Here is a 16619-nt window from a genome sequence, read left to right as displayed (position 1 = left end):
ATTGTTGTATTGCTATGCCATTGTTTTGCTTGATTGAAGAATGACTGAAAAAGCGGTGTGGGATGATGCGAATCTGAAGAAAATCATAGAAATATTCAGAGAAGAGGTTGAAAATGGGAATAGGCCGGTAAGTTATTTAAATAAGAAGGGTTGAAAGAATGTTTTGGAGAAATGGGAAGCGAGAACGGAAGAACGCAATGTCGTTGAGCGTGCTTTTGGGGTGCTCAAGCAGAAATGACACAAGCGGATCCCGTTGAAGAGGAGGAGAACGAAAATACCATGGATACTATTCGTAGTAGGATAGCCGATGCTTGTCTTGCGATAGCAACATAGGTTAGCTATCTTGATGGAGTTCATCGTCATGTGAACCATATGTATATTCTATGGTGCATGCCTTTTGTAAAGTTATTATGGGGGCAATATCTATTTGTATGTAATATGCAACATGAAAGTATAATCGTTGTATTCGTACAATGTTAGGTGTGAATCATCTAACCCCATCATAATTTTCCTTTGAAAAATGGTCCTTCTATTGCCTACCAATGTACATATCATTATTCTATGGTCAAGTTGCACATAAAAATATAGACTCACTTCTCAGGATCATTCCAGACAATTCACAGTCAAATCTACAGCACAACTGTTTCAGCCAAACAGCTTCCAGCTTTTTCACAGCTGAAAGTTCACATCAGCTTTTTCACAGCTCACAGCAGTTTTTACAGAATCTGCAGCTCAACCAAACACAGCCTAAGCGGGGTTGGCCAAATTGCAATCTTTGCCCCCTTTGGAAGAGAGAGCAAGAATCCGGAGCTTACCTTTTTTACAAGTGTAGATTCACTCTCCGTCTTTGGAATTTGGTCAATGAGTGGCTACAGCTTGAACACATCGACACTTCCTCATTGAACTTGAGCCCTCGGTCAAAGATTGATGGATTAACCATTCCGACAAAAGCGCCTCATTGAACTTGAGGCCTCGAGCAAGAATCCAAAGCTTATCTTTTCTACCATGCTCATTTGTTGGCCTATTTGGAGTGAAAGAAATGCAAGAATATTTTGTAAAACAAGTCCTTTTCGCCAACGATCTTGCTCAACAACATCAAACTTGAGGCTTCAATTTGGGTTGCCGGGGGCGCCAAAAAGCTGAGGACCATTATTCCAGGGAAAGAAGTATAGTTTTCACCCTCAAATCCTATCCAATGTCTCCATAACCCCCCAAAGTCGATTTTGATCTGATTTGGACCCCAAAAATATCAATACCGATTTAATCTGCCCCTGAGCGGTTTAGTGTCACATCAAGAGTGGTTTTGCATGTGGTTTTCGTTTATTTGATGATCACTTGGCATTGATGTGGCAAATGGTCACTGATTTCCCGGCCAGTGTTTACAGTTCAGAAATTCCCCAAATGGGCGCTTGAACCCTAAATTCCCCATCGACGCTCGCTCACTCGATCCAAGACCTCACGCTCGAATTCAGGCCTCACTCTTGAATCGGCTGCAGTCCATGGCGTCATCCGCGAGCTTCTCGGCTAGCTCCTCCACAGGACGCAGGTCCTATTCTAGTGGTACGGCTACGACGACACTGTCGCCGGTGCCATATCATGAGGGTCCGTTGCAGTACAAGTTAGTGTTGTGCGGATGCGGAGTGAAAGCCCGTCGGCAGATTACCTGAAGCCTGTTGAATCCAGGGCGAAGGTACCAAGAAATCAAAGGTGTGTTCTTGCTGTTCTTGTGTGAGCCTATTTTCTTGGAAAAGTCCATTGTTAGCTATTTGCAATGCAATTTCAGGGTCTGGACTGTTGGTGAATCGTGGCATGATGTTGCTGAATCGTCTGAAAAAAGAGAAGATGTAATTGAAGAATCTCGCTCTAGGCTGAAGCTTGCATGGCGAAGGTAGTTGACTGGAGATGGGCATGAGGTAGTTTGTGAATGAGATGCAATTCAAGCACGCAGCAGTAGTAGAATTAGGTCCTTAAGTAGAAGACTTGCAGATAAAATTAGCAAGATTTAGACGTGAGTAGTGCCTGTTGTAATTCACATGAGTAGTGCTTCATGCTGAGAATTTATAAGAAAAATGTCTGTAGGATGTTCAGAAGATTGAATTTTTCAGAAAAAAAATTCCTCAGCGTAAGCACACAATTCTGCATAATTGAGCATAAACACCTCTGCCCCTAGTTCTCCTGAGTAGTCAACCTGTCCATTTTTCCTCTCAAATGAGCCGGCTTAATGATATATGGCCAACAAGTAATCAAGTGGATCTCGCGGATCCAAACGAGCTGCAAAATGAATGAAATTTCTTCTCAGTTATACTTACAGAGTAAACAAATGCAATCATAATTCAGTCCATATTCTGTCCAAATACACTAGTTTAATTTGGCAAACTAAAACCCTCATTATATTCCCAGATTAGTGGGGATAAACCCCGAAAGTACATCACGTTACAATAGATGGCACCAAGAAAATAAAAATATACAACCATGGCACCAAGCATGTGTACACGTACATGAAGATAAATGACATGTACAGAACTTGAAGCTGCAGTCAAAACTACTAAAACTACTGAAAATACAGTCAAAACTACTAAAACTGCAGTCAAATGCAAATGCACTATTGAAACTGCAGTCAAAACTGTACTCAAAACTACTAAAATTACTCTGAATTCAGTCCAAATTCAGACTAGTTATACTGCAGTACTAAAATTACAGTAAAAGTTCTGTACAAATGCTGTCAAAATTCAGAGTATTTATACTGCACTACTAAAACAGCAGTCAAAATTCAGAGTTAACACTCTTCAGCAGTCAAATTCGGTCAAAAACGTCACGTTCTGTTTCTATAAGACAATCATCACTACAGGCACAGTGCAAATTCATCTACTTTATTTCTGAAATTAACAGGCCGGTCATCTGCAAATTAGCCCATTTTAATATCAAAACAACAGAGCTATCACGAACACATGATGCGATCAAGCCTCGCCCTTAACACGAACATTACTGATCCCATGTGCGGTAAGCATACCTGAAGCCATCGCTTGATTCCGACGAAGACGGACTCGCGACGATTGAGGGCAGCGTAGCCCTAACCGCGGAATACGACAGACCGCACGCTTCCTCTATCCCATGCCAAGGCGACGTCAAGTGAGAGAGACGGTGGCCGCCGCCGGCGACGACGGCGGCTACGGCGGCAACTACGGCGACGCAATTGCAGTAGGTGTGGACGGCGGCGCTGCGGCCTTTCCGATTTCCTGTCTGCACTAGGAAGGCGAAACAGGACGAAGACGAACGCCACATAAAGCACGCCACGTCAGTGACAAATCAGTGCCTAATCACAAAATCAGATGCAAAACCACTCTTGATGTGACACTAAACCACTCGGGGAGATTAAACCGGTATTGACATTTTTGGGGTCTAAATCAGACCAAAATCGACTTTGGGGGGTTATGGAGACATTGGACAGGATTTGAGAGTGAAAAATATACTTCTTTCTATTCCAGGAGAGTAACAAATTTGTACTTTCGGTCTCGTAACACAAACACTCTACTCTCTCCTTTATTAATACTACATACGGCAAATCTTTTGCCCAGTTTAAAAAAAAAAAAAAGTGTAAGTACAAGGTCAAGAGGTCGACAAGGTATAATCCCTGAACTTCCATTGCTGATCCGAAACGGAAACACCTAACTAAAGAACTGTTAGCACGCAAAGCCGCCTTGATTGTATATCCTGAACAAGCCAAAGCTCCATGCAGGGAAATGGACAGCCGATTCCCTGCCCCGCTAATGCAGCTACGAGCCTACTACAGTTGCGGTGGCGATGAAGGCGGAGGCGGTGGCGGTGGCGGTGGTGGAGGAAAGTGCAGCGGCCCCTTGCCGGACCGCCGCCTGCCCTGCTGCGGTGGGGGCGGAGTAACGACGGGTGTCCTCAGTCCAAGAATCCTCAACGGTGGCACCAGAGCTTTGTGCCGGTGGTGATCGCGACCGCAGCACGGCGGCTCAGGCGATGTCCGGCTAGCGGGAGCCGTCCTTTGTTCGTGGGCTGGGAACCTTTCGTTGCCGAGGTGTTGGCCAGCCGGGAGGACGACCTGCCGGGTGATCTTTGGCTCGGCATTCGAAGATACAAGAGCTGCTAGTAGGAGCACCAGGAGAGTTCGGGTGACTAGGCGAGAGGGGAAGGATACCAACGCCATTGCTGGTGACGCTCTGAAGAGAGTTGCAGCGACCATGCTCTTGAATATATGCAGAAAACTCGCCCGGATTTGTCTGGACAAGCGTCACGGATCTTGGCTGGTGCTTGGCCGTGCCGAACAGCCACGAGGGTGTGCAGAGGCAGAGCTACTGATCCGGAGTTGTTCACTGGTACCCGTGGGCCGTGGTACCGATGGGTGGCAATGGCATATGACGTACTCCCTCCGTGATCCTGGCTGCTAGTGCTAACTACGGCGCCGTGCAGAGGCAGCGTCGTAGTGCTCGGCACCTAGCGGAGAGTCACATCTCTATACCGGCGTGCATTTCGAACCGGGAACACAGCCACTCAGCCACCACATGCACGAGTCAAGTCGTGAAGTCACGACGAAGCAAATTGGACACGGGCATGGTCTAGGGCGCCGTGGGAGGAATCTCTCGCATGCGTTGATGCGCCGAGGGGTCGCGCTGCACCTGACCTCGCCGTGGCCGCCGCGGAAAGTGCGAAAACCCCCAGCGACAGAAAACCAAACCCGGCTTCAGAGAGAAACGGAGCATACAAAAATGGCGACGGTTGCAGGAGAGGGACGCTCCAAAGCATGTGCCCGCAACGACGTGGGAAGATGTTGGCATCGTGGAGGCGTTGCCGTAAAGCTAGAACGAAGGTGGGCGGATGATAAAAGCCAGCTGCCGTGCCGCCCACCCACTCTTGGCCCGGTCCCGCGCCACCGTCCTCCGCACCCCCGCCAGTCGCCACCTCGTTTTTTCTTCTCCTCTCGCAGTCCTACGGGTCACGAGCACCTGACCAACCAGCACAAAAGGTGCCATGACAACTCAAAGGCGTGGTACGACAACCATGAATAGATGCAATTTGGAAAGTGTGTGACCATTGATGGGCTCCTTCACGGTGGCTGCCGCCTGCCGGTGACGGCTTGACAGCGGAACAGCTATGGTTCCACAGGTTTGTTTACATTACCACGTGACATATGTTGGAAATATTAAAGCAATTCCAACGGGGCGACCCAAACGGACGGTGTTTTTGTCTGTTTTTTGTCCGTTCGGGTCGGCCGCCTGCCCGGCGTCCACCCTCTTTTAGATTTGGGTCGGCAGTGCGCCCAACGCGCCGACCCATTTCATGACCGCGCGCCATAGATCATGCCAGCGGCCATGTCGTCGCCCTGGTTTTGGCGCTCCAGCGCACGGGAAAGGTTCGCGCGTGCGAGGAAAAATTGGCCTAGCGTGCGCTGGTTTTGGCGCGCCGCGGCGGCACTCGTTATTAAGAAAGCGCTCCCTCCACACTCTGTCCACCGCCCACTCGTCTCGCCCGCTCTCACTAGTCTCGCCGCCTCTGCGCCACCATGTCAATGCGCCGCCTGGGCGCTTTGGATTTTCGCGTAGTCCGCGAGCGCCGCTCCGGCGCCTTCTCCTCTGAGATCTGGTTTGGCGAGAAACGCCTCGGTCTCGTCACCTTCGACACCGCAGAGGAGGCGGCCCGCGCGTACGACGCAGCGGCGTGGCGCCTCCGGCGGCCTTGTCGGGAGATGAATTTTCCCGATGTGTCGACGAGCCAGCGCGCGCAGGATCTCGCGCCTCTCCCGTGACTTTTCACCGACGAGGATCGTCGTGACAAACGGAGGAGGCAGCGTCGCCTCGGCATCGCCGAGATGGACGTGGAAGCCATGGCGGTGTGGTGCGAGCGCTTCCCGCTGGACATAGTCAACGAGCGCCAGGTCTACAAGCAAAGGAGGACGGAGAGGGAGGCGAGGAGGACGGAGCGAGCCGCCTATCGGGAGGACAAGCGTGCGCGGAAGCAGGCTGCTCAATTGAACATGAAGCTAGGAGAAGCGTCGTCCTGGGACTCCGAGGACGAGCGGTATGCTGACGCCTACATTCAGGCGTCGGAGGAGGACATTACCGAGTCGGAGTCGGAAAACGACGAGTAGTTGATCTTTTCTTTTATCTGTCTATGCTAGAACTATCTATGTATCCTTTTCTATCGGAAAAAAAGCCGGTGGCGTTGGCGACGAAGCAGGCGGGCGAGGGTGTGCTGTTGGATGGGGAGAGGCCAATGTGCCACCGACCAGCGGGCCCGGGGAGGAGAGAGGGCGAGCGCGCGCGTCCGTCTTGTGTCCGCGCCGACGCAAATCCGGCTAAAAATGGACCGGGAATGGGTCGGCAGGCGGACGAAAAGCGGACGCGCGTCCGTTTGGGTCGGCGCGTTGGGCCGAGTTTTTTGTCCGTGCGGCCCAAAGGAACGGCGGCGGACGAAATGGGTCACCCCATTGGAGTTAGCACTTTTTCAATTAGACTAATCCACGAGTAAACAGCAAGCATGGCATATACGGTATACATCTCATAGCGATACCTAAGCATACTAGCATGTACAGAACATAGGAGCGAACCATCTATGCGCAGTACATATACGGCTACCACGAGTACGAATAAACGAGGGATGAACAGATCATACCCTCTGGTTGGCCAGGCCAACGCGGCAGCGGCAACAGCAGCCTCGGCGTCGTTCGTGGCCTTCTTCTTGGTGGCGGCGTTGTCAACCATGGTGTCAATGCAGGGGAAGTAGTGGAAGCAGAGGCGGACGAAGATGGGGACAGATCGGGAGCAGTCGCGTCGAGACGCTCCCCAAAAACCTTATTGCCGTTCTCCCGGGCAGGATCTCGAACGACAGGGTTCCGGAGGCACCTGCTCTCCCGACCAACCGTGCACGCGGTCGTCGGGATGGGATCGCCGGAGTCAACACAGAGTGAGAAACAGTAGATGACGGCTAGGATTACGCGAGAGGGAGTGAGTGAACTGAACTAGGTCACTCCAAGACGCACTCCCGGGTAGGAGGAGGACAACGGAGGAGGACGAGCACGTGTACCACTCCTCTTCCCAAGTTTTCAATGGCAAGTGGTAGAGCAGCCCTTATAAAGAGGCCTTAACCTCAACTAGTAAGGTGGTACTAAACTTTCCATCACCTACCATATCTTACATGGGCCTCAAGATTAATCAGGAATCATTGTTCATATGGACCTAAAGCCCATCTATGATTCAACAACATATATGATAAGCAATTCAAACTAATCCAAAAACAATTATTTACATTGTTCATTCATCACATAAGGACGTACGCCTCATAGATGTTTTGTTTTTCCGACAAATACGCCTTATAAATGTTAACAAAATTTCCATAAAAAAAGTGTACAAATTTGTACCATGATTATAAAATCAAACTAAAGGAAAACACATGTTCAGTTTAAACATGAGAATTAAGGTTATTGAGTAACACATATTTGAGAGCAACATAATTATTTGAGTAGCTGCTATGGTTCTACAGGTCTGTTTACATTGTACATCAATTGAGGACGTACGCCTCGTAAATGTTAACAAAATTTCCATAAAAAGGGTACAAATTTGCACCTTGATTATAAAATCAAACCAAGGAAACATATGTTTCATTTAAACATGAGAATTAAGGTTATTCAGTAACCAAGAGAACATATGTTTCATTTAAACGTGAGAATTAAGGTTATTCACATTGCCGAGAGTTCTATATGGCCAATATGTGGTCATGCTACTCCCTCCAACTAGGTGCATAGGATGTGCACATGATTCTAGGTCGTCAATTTGATTAACCAAACATGTGTTGTATGTCGCCAAAAGCATATCATCAGATTCATATATACATGAAGTTTCTAAACATATGTTTTCTGTCACATATAATACTCCTATATATTTGGTTAGACAAATTGTTGATCTAGAAACACCCGCACACCCTATGCACCCGGCTTGAGGGAGTACAATTATACACTACGAGTATTACAAGATTCATAAACTATAAGAGGCATATGTCACATGCAACTAATTCTTAACATGAACAAAACTTCACTCAAGTGATCCTTAGGCATGTGAGAATTTGTCCGCCAAAGAAATTCCGCATTGCCATCAGCACCTCTTTGGTAAACACAACGTCAAGTTATTGATATGCTTATGGTGATACTCTTTAATGGGTTTGTTGTACCCTTCTCCTCCTCGGTATTATAGCCCTAACTGTTTAAATATTACCCCATCACTTGTTATTGTTCCATGTGAAAGGATCTAGATGACGACTAGAGGGGGGGTGAATAGGCGTTTTAAAACTGTTACGGATTTGGCTTTATCCTAATGCGGAATTAAACTAAACGGATACCTTTCAAGCACAAATCCTAAATATGCTAGGCTCAACTAAGTGCACCAACAACCTATGCTAAACAAGATAGACACTTAAGGAAACTAGCAAGCATAAACTATATCACAAGATATGGAAATGTAGGACCAACTAAGCAATTCAACTAGCACAAGATATATCAATATGAGCAAGTATGAATTGCGGTAAGTAAAGGGTGTGGGTAAGAGATAACCACAAGTGAGTCGGAGACGCGGATTTATCCCGAAGTTCACACTCGTGAGAGTGCTAATCTCCGTTAGAGCGGTGCCGAAGCCAAAGCTCCGGGGCGTCACCAAGTGACTCACCGTATTCTCCTTTTCGAGTCACCCCCAACGGATGAGCCTCGATTCACTCGGGGTTGGTCTTGAAGGCGACCACCACACTTTTACAAACTTCTCCTGAGCACACCACAAACAAGGAAGCTTCCGGAGGAACTTGACCACCTAGGCCACTTCAACACCCTTCCCCGGAGCACACCACAAGAGGAAGCTTCCGGGGGAACCTTGGCCACATAGGCCTCTTTCACAATCTTCTCAATGTATCACCAAACCGTCTAGGAGGCGGAGGCCTCCAAGAGTAATAAACTCACGGGCTCACACTCGAAAAAATCGATGCAGGGAGCTCAAACCAATGCAACAAATGCAATGCAAGGTCAAGCAACAAATGCTCAACTCACTCTCTCAATCTCATAAGATGCACTCTTGAAAGTAGGAGATTGAAGAGAGGGGATGCTTTGGATATGATCAACAAATGGCTCACTAATCCATCCACAAATCCCCCTTCACATAGAGGGGAGATAGGGGTTTGGGAGAGGTGGAGAGAGGCTCAAAATGGTGTTTAGAATGTGTGTGAACCCACCCCCAACCGATGGGAGGAAAGGGCCCTTAAATAGCCAAACTCCGAAACTAGCCGTTGGGGCTCCAACGGGCATTTCCTGGGCACCCCGTGCGCACGGGGGTTGAGACCCCGTGTGCACGGTACGAGCCCGTGTGCACGGAGTACCTAGAATTCTGGACACCCCGTGCGCACGGGGGTCAAAGACCCCGTGCACACGGGGTCCCCAGGACAGCCAGCAGCAGCCCACTAAAACATCGATAACTTGGGCATACGGACTCCGAATTCGATGATCTTGGGCTCGTTTTGAAGCTATGGAAAATCCCAAGGTCCTCACATAGAGAACCACCCAATATCAACAAGAAAGAATGATGCAAGTAATGCAAAGGTTTGAGCTCTCTACATGCGACGTGATCAAGTTACTTGCCCGAGAGTCCCTCTTGATAGTACGGCTATCAAACCTATAATCCGGTCTCCCACCAAGCACTATGAGACCGGCAAAACTAGGAAAACCTAGCTAAGGTATACCTTTGCCTTGCACATTCAACTTGAGCTTGATGATGACTTTAATGCTTGCCTCAAGTTGGAATCCCTTTCTTGTCCACGACCACTTGGTGAAGATACTCGAATTGCTTCCTCATGATGCAATGAGGGAAGCCTTAACTTAAGCCCATCTTCACATGTGCATTATCATGATGTGGACCGCAAGCTTCAAAGCATATAACCTCCGGCTTCTCATCTTGCACTTGGACACCTCGAACCCGATGACCATCACCACTTGATGTCATCCTCACATAGGCTACTTGAAATCTTTCCTTTTGATGCAAGCCCATGAGAAACACCTAACCCACATAGACATACCAAACACATAGCATGGGTTAGGTAACAAAGCATAATTCACAATTACTTACCATACCACTAGATCACTTGATCTCACGTGGTACAATGTTTGTGCTTTGAGAGTTGACCACTTAGATATAATCTTCGAGCTTCATCTTGGTCAACCAACATCTTTAATCCAAGCTCCATCTTGGTTTCTTGAAAGCCACAATGAACTCTTCATTTCCCTTCATTGCTTCAAGACTATATCACCAAAGACTCTTCCATGACCATATCAAGTTCCACTATGAATATCATCTTGGTCACCACTTGCCCTTCTAAAAACTCCATCACAATCTCTTGAGAGGCATAATGAATTCGCCACTCTAGTTGCTTGCTTCAAGACTTGATCAACCGAAACCCAACACATGAGCTCACCATGATCTTGTCTTGAGACCATAACTTGAATTCTTCTCTTTGATTATTCTCTCAAGCCCTTGATCCTTAAAAGCCCTCCATCATAATATCTTGAGAGGCACAATGAATTCTTCACTCTAGTTGTTTGCTTCAAGACTTGATCAACCTAAAGCCAACACACGAGCACACCATGATCTTGTCTTGAAACCATAACTTGAATTCTTCTCTTTGATTACTCTCTCAAGCCTTGATCCTCAGAAGCCCAAATATATCAATCTTTGAGATCCTCCAATGAACTCCATCATGAACATAATTAGATTAGGCATTGAAACCAATCTTGATGGCTTCAATAGAAGTACCCGAAGACCAACTTGAAACCTCACTGGATATGGGATCTCGAGAGCCAACACCTAGGCCCCATGAGCACGGGGTATCCAGAGAGTTGACACTCGACCCCGTGCGCACGGTATAAGCCCGTGTGCATGGGGTATCCAGAGAGGGATACCATGAGGACTTCTTCGGATGCTTTGATGGCAATCTTCACATAACAACCCAAAGAACTTCAAGCATCACTATGGAACATATCTTCATATAAGATCCAATGCACTTGATGCTCCATAGGAATTGTCATTTAATACCAAAGCTTAGAGCAAATATAACTTCATCTATATGGACTTCATCCTTGATTCCATCCAATATCCTTGAGGCATTATCTTCATATATATGGACTTCATCCTTGATTCCATCCAATATCCTTGAGGCACCATCTATGGACAAAACCTTCAAATATATCTCACTGAAAACATTAGTCCATAGAGATTGTCATTCAATTACCAAAACCACACTTAGGGGCTACATGCCCTTTCACCATGTCTCGCAACGTCACCTACGATCACAATTTTTTTATAGGATTCCAGTTCTTAGAACATTTTTGTGCATTGCCTTTGGATCAAATAAATGATGATACTGGAATTTTGGATTGGACATGTTCCTGTTGTTAAGCTTCATGCACTACCAAACGCAACCCAACTGATGGAAGGACTAGTGCAATCCACATATACTGTAACACCTCCTCTCATGTGTGACGGGGAAGACAAGTCAACACATGCAACCGGAAGAGAGCGATGACGCACGAAACTCGCGTATGACTCAAGAGGCTTCTACGTGAACACAAAGGGGGGCTACCAGAAAGCCAGGACTTGAACTCAAGACCTTAGCTCCAATACCATGTTAAGCTTCATGCAATAGCCAACGCAATCAAAAGTCCGAACTGATGAAAAAGGCTAGTGCAATCCACATATACTGTAACACCTGCAAGGTAGTAAGAATTGTGATTCTAAATCAGATCGAAGCTAGGATGGTGGAATCGCAAATCGTAGAATCTTAATTAACAGAATCGCATAAATGTAGATTCTGCTAACCAAATCATAGAATCGTAAGGATTAGTTTGGACCGCAAAGTCGCATAATCGTACAATACAATAGAGATTGTGACAACCAAGTGTGCCTCAGTTCCATGAGAATTTGAACGTCCACTCCAACACCCTTTTAAGACTCAATTGTGTAAGATCGAGGCTACAACTTTTCTTTATTATTGCACTGGCAAACCCTTTTACGTGTTTATCCTATTCATGCTTCTCTCAAACATGTTATCCAAACAAACCCTTATCTCTTTTATACTCCTTCGATGCCTACTTACATGGCGCACACACATTTTGAAGTTCAACTTTGACTAACAAAACTTAACTTATATGTCATAAAATTATACAATTTAATTCATGACAAAATATTGTTTCAAATGGTATATTTTCGATTACATATAATTAATATTACCATTGACGAAAATAATTGTCAAACTTCTACTACGAAAGACAATGATGGTATGTAAAATAGGGAAACATTAGTGCGATAACTTACATGCATCATCTGCCCACAAAAGCACAAACATGTTGTACTTTTCTCTACGGAGAAATGTAAAGTTCCCTATTTATTCGTTGCAACAAAAAGGTGTCATTTCTTATCACAATACACCTGAATACAACCTCTTTCAACCCTATCCACCGCCTAGTTTTTTTCCCCACACCATCACACGGTCTCTCTCCTCCTCCCCATATGGCGGCCTCGCCGATGGCAAGAGGAGTAGGGAAATGTCCGCCCGTTTTGTTTTCTTCTTCTAAGGTTTTGTTTTCCCAACAATTTCGACGAGGTAGTAATGGCGATGGCGTGTTGGAATAATGTCTCTTCGGTCTCTCTTTACCTCGACAATGTCCGATCCAGTGTCGGTGAGGAGTCCGTGAGAGTTTGTGTTCTCATATCCAATGGCTCTCTTCAGATCTACGCAATTGGTGTGTCCTTCAAGGAGAACATTTGGTTGGCCATTGGTTCGATGACTTCGATATCTTCTTGTGTCGGCCTACGGCATGGTATAGTTTTCTCCACCGCCTGGACCGGTGATGATGGATTGCAAGCTTGTTTTGCGCGGGGTGATGCTTCAACCGATGCTTCTTCGGCAACTTCAAGATCTCGTCTCAAGGGGTGATTAGTTATTGCGGTCTTTAAGGAAGGGTATGGGTTACCGTTGGTTTAGTGTACTTTTCAATCTCTGGTGTGTGGCATACTATCAAAGGACGAAGAAGACTAGTATTGTCTGCAATGAGAACAGTGATTTCTTCTTGAAGCCGTTACACTGGAGTGCTGCATCATTTGTCTGCTACCATGTAGCTTCTAGGTTTTCCCATAAGATTTGAGATGTTGTTGCGAGGCATGTCTTATGTGGATGACCTCGGGTTTTCTTTCTTTATTTAATTTTTGTTCGTCTATTTGTTCGGCCTCAGTGCTTAGCTTTGCTTGGCATTGTTTTGATAATTAATAATATGGATATGTACATCTTCTAATGCAGAGGCTGATGGTATATTCTTATTTTTGATTTTTTTGCAATGTATTTTTATTTTGTATACTGGTCGGTCTACGTCCAGTTGTCTTTCCATTGTACTGTCTATTGTTTTCCTTGATAAATATACTGGTCGGTCCACGCCGATGTTTCGAGCGTCAAGGAGGCGAAGTTTCTCGCTCCAGATGTGCGGTTTGTGTCCTGCAAAGAGGAGAATGAAGACTGCACCTCATGGAGGCAGAGCACAAATTCTTCGTCGAGAGGAATTAGGAGCGCAAGAAGGAGAGGGTGATCAAGAAGAAGGACGAGGCAAGCCCCTCAGGGGTGATCAAGGTTGAGTCCAACGACGATGTTGAGTCCGATGATTGATACGTCTCCAACGTATCTATAATTTTTGATTGTTCCATGCTATTATATTATCTGTTTTGGATGTTTTATATGCATTAATATGCTATTTTATATGATTTTTGGGACTAACCTATTAACCTAGAGCCCAGTGCCAGTTTTTGTTTTTGCTTATTTAGAGTTTCACAGAAAAGGAATACCAAATGGAGTCCAAACGGAATAAAACTTTCGTGATGATTTTTCTTGGACTAGAAGACATCCAGAGGACTTGGAGTGCAAGTGAGAGAAGCCACGAGGCGGCCACAAGGACGGAGGGCACGCCCAGGGGGTAGGGCGTGCCCCCACCCTTGTGGGCCCCTCGTGACTCCACCGACCTAGTTTCTTCGCCTATATATTCTCATATATCCCAAAACCAACAGAGAGAGCCATGAAAACACTTTTTCACCGCCGCAACGTTCTGTACCCGTGAGATCCCATCTAGGGGCCTTTCCGGCGTCCTGCCGGAGGGGAATTCGATCACGGAGGGCTTCTACATCAACACCATAAGCGTGAGTAGTTTACCTCAGACCTACGGGTCCATAGCTAGTAGCTAGACGGCTTCTTCTCTCTCTTTGATTCTCAATACCATGTTCTCCTCGATGTTCTTGGAGATCTATTCGATGTAATACTTTTTGCGGTGTGTTTGCCGAGGTCCGATGAATTGTGGATTTATGATCAGCTTATCTATGAATATTATTTGCATCTCCTCGGAATTCTTATATGCATGATTTGATATCTTTGCAAGTCTCTTCAAACTATCGATTTGGTTTGGCCAACTAGATTGGTTTTTATTGCAATGAGAGAAGTGCTTAGCTTTGGGTTCAATCTTGCGGTGTCCTTTCCCAGTGACAGTAGGGGCAGTAAGGCACGTATTTGTATTGTTGCCATCGAGGATAAAAAGATGGGGTTTTCAACATATTGCTTGAGTTAATTCCTCTACATCATGTCATCTTGCTTAATGCGTTACTCCGTTCTTTATGAACTTAATACTCTAGATGCATGCTGGATAGCGGTCGATGTGTGGAGTAAAAGTAGCAGATGCAGAATCGTTTCGGTCTACTTGACACGGACGTGATGCCTATGTTCATGATCATTGCCTTAGACATCGTCATAACTTTGCGCTTTTCTATCAATTGCTCAGCAGTAATTTGTTCACCCACCGTAATATTTCTATCTTGAGAGAAGCCTCTAGTGAAACCTATGGCCCCCGGGTCTATTTTCCATCATATAAGTTTCTGATCTACAATATTAGTTTCCGATTTACTTCCTTTGCAATCTTTTACTTTCCGATCTATAAACCAAAAATATTTACTTTACTGTTTATCTATCTCTATCAGATCTCACTTTTGCGAGTAACCTTGAAGGGATTGACAACCCCTTTATCGCGTTGGGTGCAAGTTGTTTGATTGTTTGTGCAGGTATTCGGTGACTTGTTCGTTGTCTCCTACTGGATTGATACCTTGGTTCTCAAAACTGAGGGAAATACTTACTCTACTTTGCTGCATCATCCTTTTCTCTTCAAGGGAAAACCAACGCAAACTCAAGAAGTAGCAATGATACTGACCAGAACAACCTCGGGCTCAACAATGGTTATGACGAGTAGTGTGTCTATCCTAATACTGTTATTTTTCATGTTTTAAGTTTGAACACATGTTTAACTTTGAACATTTGGTAGTTTGAAAATGTCAAAATATGCAATCATGTTTATTTGGGTGCCCTATTTTACATCATCTATGACTTTCCCATCGACTACAAAGACGTCTATGGCGACATCAATCTCAAGATAATGTGCCGTCTCAGTCTTTCAGAGGTGCTCATAAGGGTAAGATGTGCGTTCATTTTTTCTGAAAAGGGGCGCTTTATTATTTAAAAGGTTTAAGCATTACACCCGGCCTCTGCATAACTAAGATGCACACAGCCAAACAAAGTCATCTCGCACAAACGAAAAATAAAAAGGCGAAATATCAAGAAACACGTAGAGTCAGTATAACGCCTATAGCGGAGGTGGACCAATCCTAAGATCATGTTGCCACCCATGTTGGGTAAAAGTATCCCTTGTCGTATCCTCCAATCGTGTACACACCTCCGTAAACAGGTCTCGATTCTTCACGCGTTGTAGAGAGGACCATAAACGAAGAGTCCTGGTACATCTGTAGATAACCTGCACAGAGAAGTACTTTTATCATTAAAAACCTTATCATTTCTACATAGCCAAAGCAACCAAATAATGGCAAGCGCTCCCACCCTAAGAAGAGTTCTAAACTTGTGATCAATCCCATGCAACAAGTTGCCAAATATATTAGCAACACTACAAGGAGGATACAAGCCAGAAGCTATCTGGATAACTGACCATATAGAACGAGCCAATTTGCAATGGAAGAACAAATGTTTTATTGTCTCATCATGGTGACAAAAGACACATTGCGGACTTCCGTGCCAATTTCTCTTAATAAGGTTATGTTTAGTAAGAATGACTCCACGACGAAAATACCATGCAAAGATTTTATTCTTAAGAGGTATCTTCATCTTCCAGATCTTCTTGTTATTATCAACTCACACGTCAGACTGGATTAACACTCTATACATAGACTCCATTGAGAATTGCCCATTCCCATGTGGGTTCCATCAAAATATATCAGACCCATGTGACAATTGCGCCATGGACAACCGTTGGAGCAGGATGTACCACGATTGGAGTCTGGGTCCAATTAAATCTCTTCTAAACGCCACATTTGGTGGAAACGATTGCATTACTGTGGCGACAGTATCACCCTTGTGATGCACAATGTTGTATAGAGCCGGATATTGTTCCCGGAGTGTGGCATTCCCTAGCCACTTTTTCCTCCCAAAATATAATTTCTGAGCCATCCTTAATCAAGAAGGATCCATAAGAGAAGAAATAT

The 16619-nt window shown here is 45.5% G+C and overlaps 2 long non-coding RNA genes across 2 annotated transcripts; one reads left to right on the top strand and one right to left on the bottom strand.

Annotated features, from left to right (window-relative positions):
- The first annotated feature begins 1352 nt into the window (after positions 1-1352).
- On the top strand, positions 1353-2120 carry LOC120976346 (uncharacterized). The gene is made up of 2 exons (XR_005771608.3): positions 1353-1707; positions 1784-2120. It is a non-coding gene; the product is annotated as an uncharacterized lncRNA (long non-coding RNA).
- LOC141020997 (uncharacterized) lies at positions 2002-4819 on the bottom strand. The gene is made up of 2 exons (XR_012180995.1): positions 3011-4819; positions 2002-2271 (listed from the first exon to the last, which is right to left on the bottom strand). It is a non-coding gene; the product is annotated as an uncharacterized lncRNA (long non-coding RNA).
- Positions 4820-16619: the final 11800 nt, after the last annotated feature.

The sequence above is a fragment of the Aegilops tauschii genome, chromosome 1 (genome assembly GCF_002575655.3).
Source record: "Aegilops tauschii subsp. strangulata cultivar AL8/78 chromosome 1, Aet v6.0, whole genome shotgun sequence".
NCBI classification, from domain to species: Eukaryota; Viridiplantae; Streptophyta; class Magnoliopsida; order Poales; family Poaceae; genus Aegilops; species Aegilops tauschii.
Note: the sequence above shows the minus strand (reverse complement) of the source record. Positions and strands in the feature narration are given on the sequence as shown.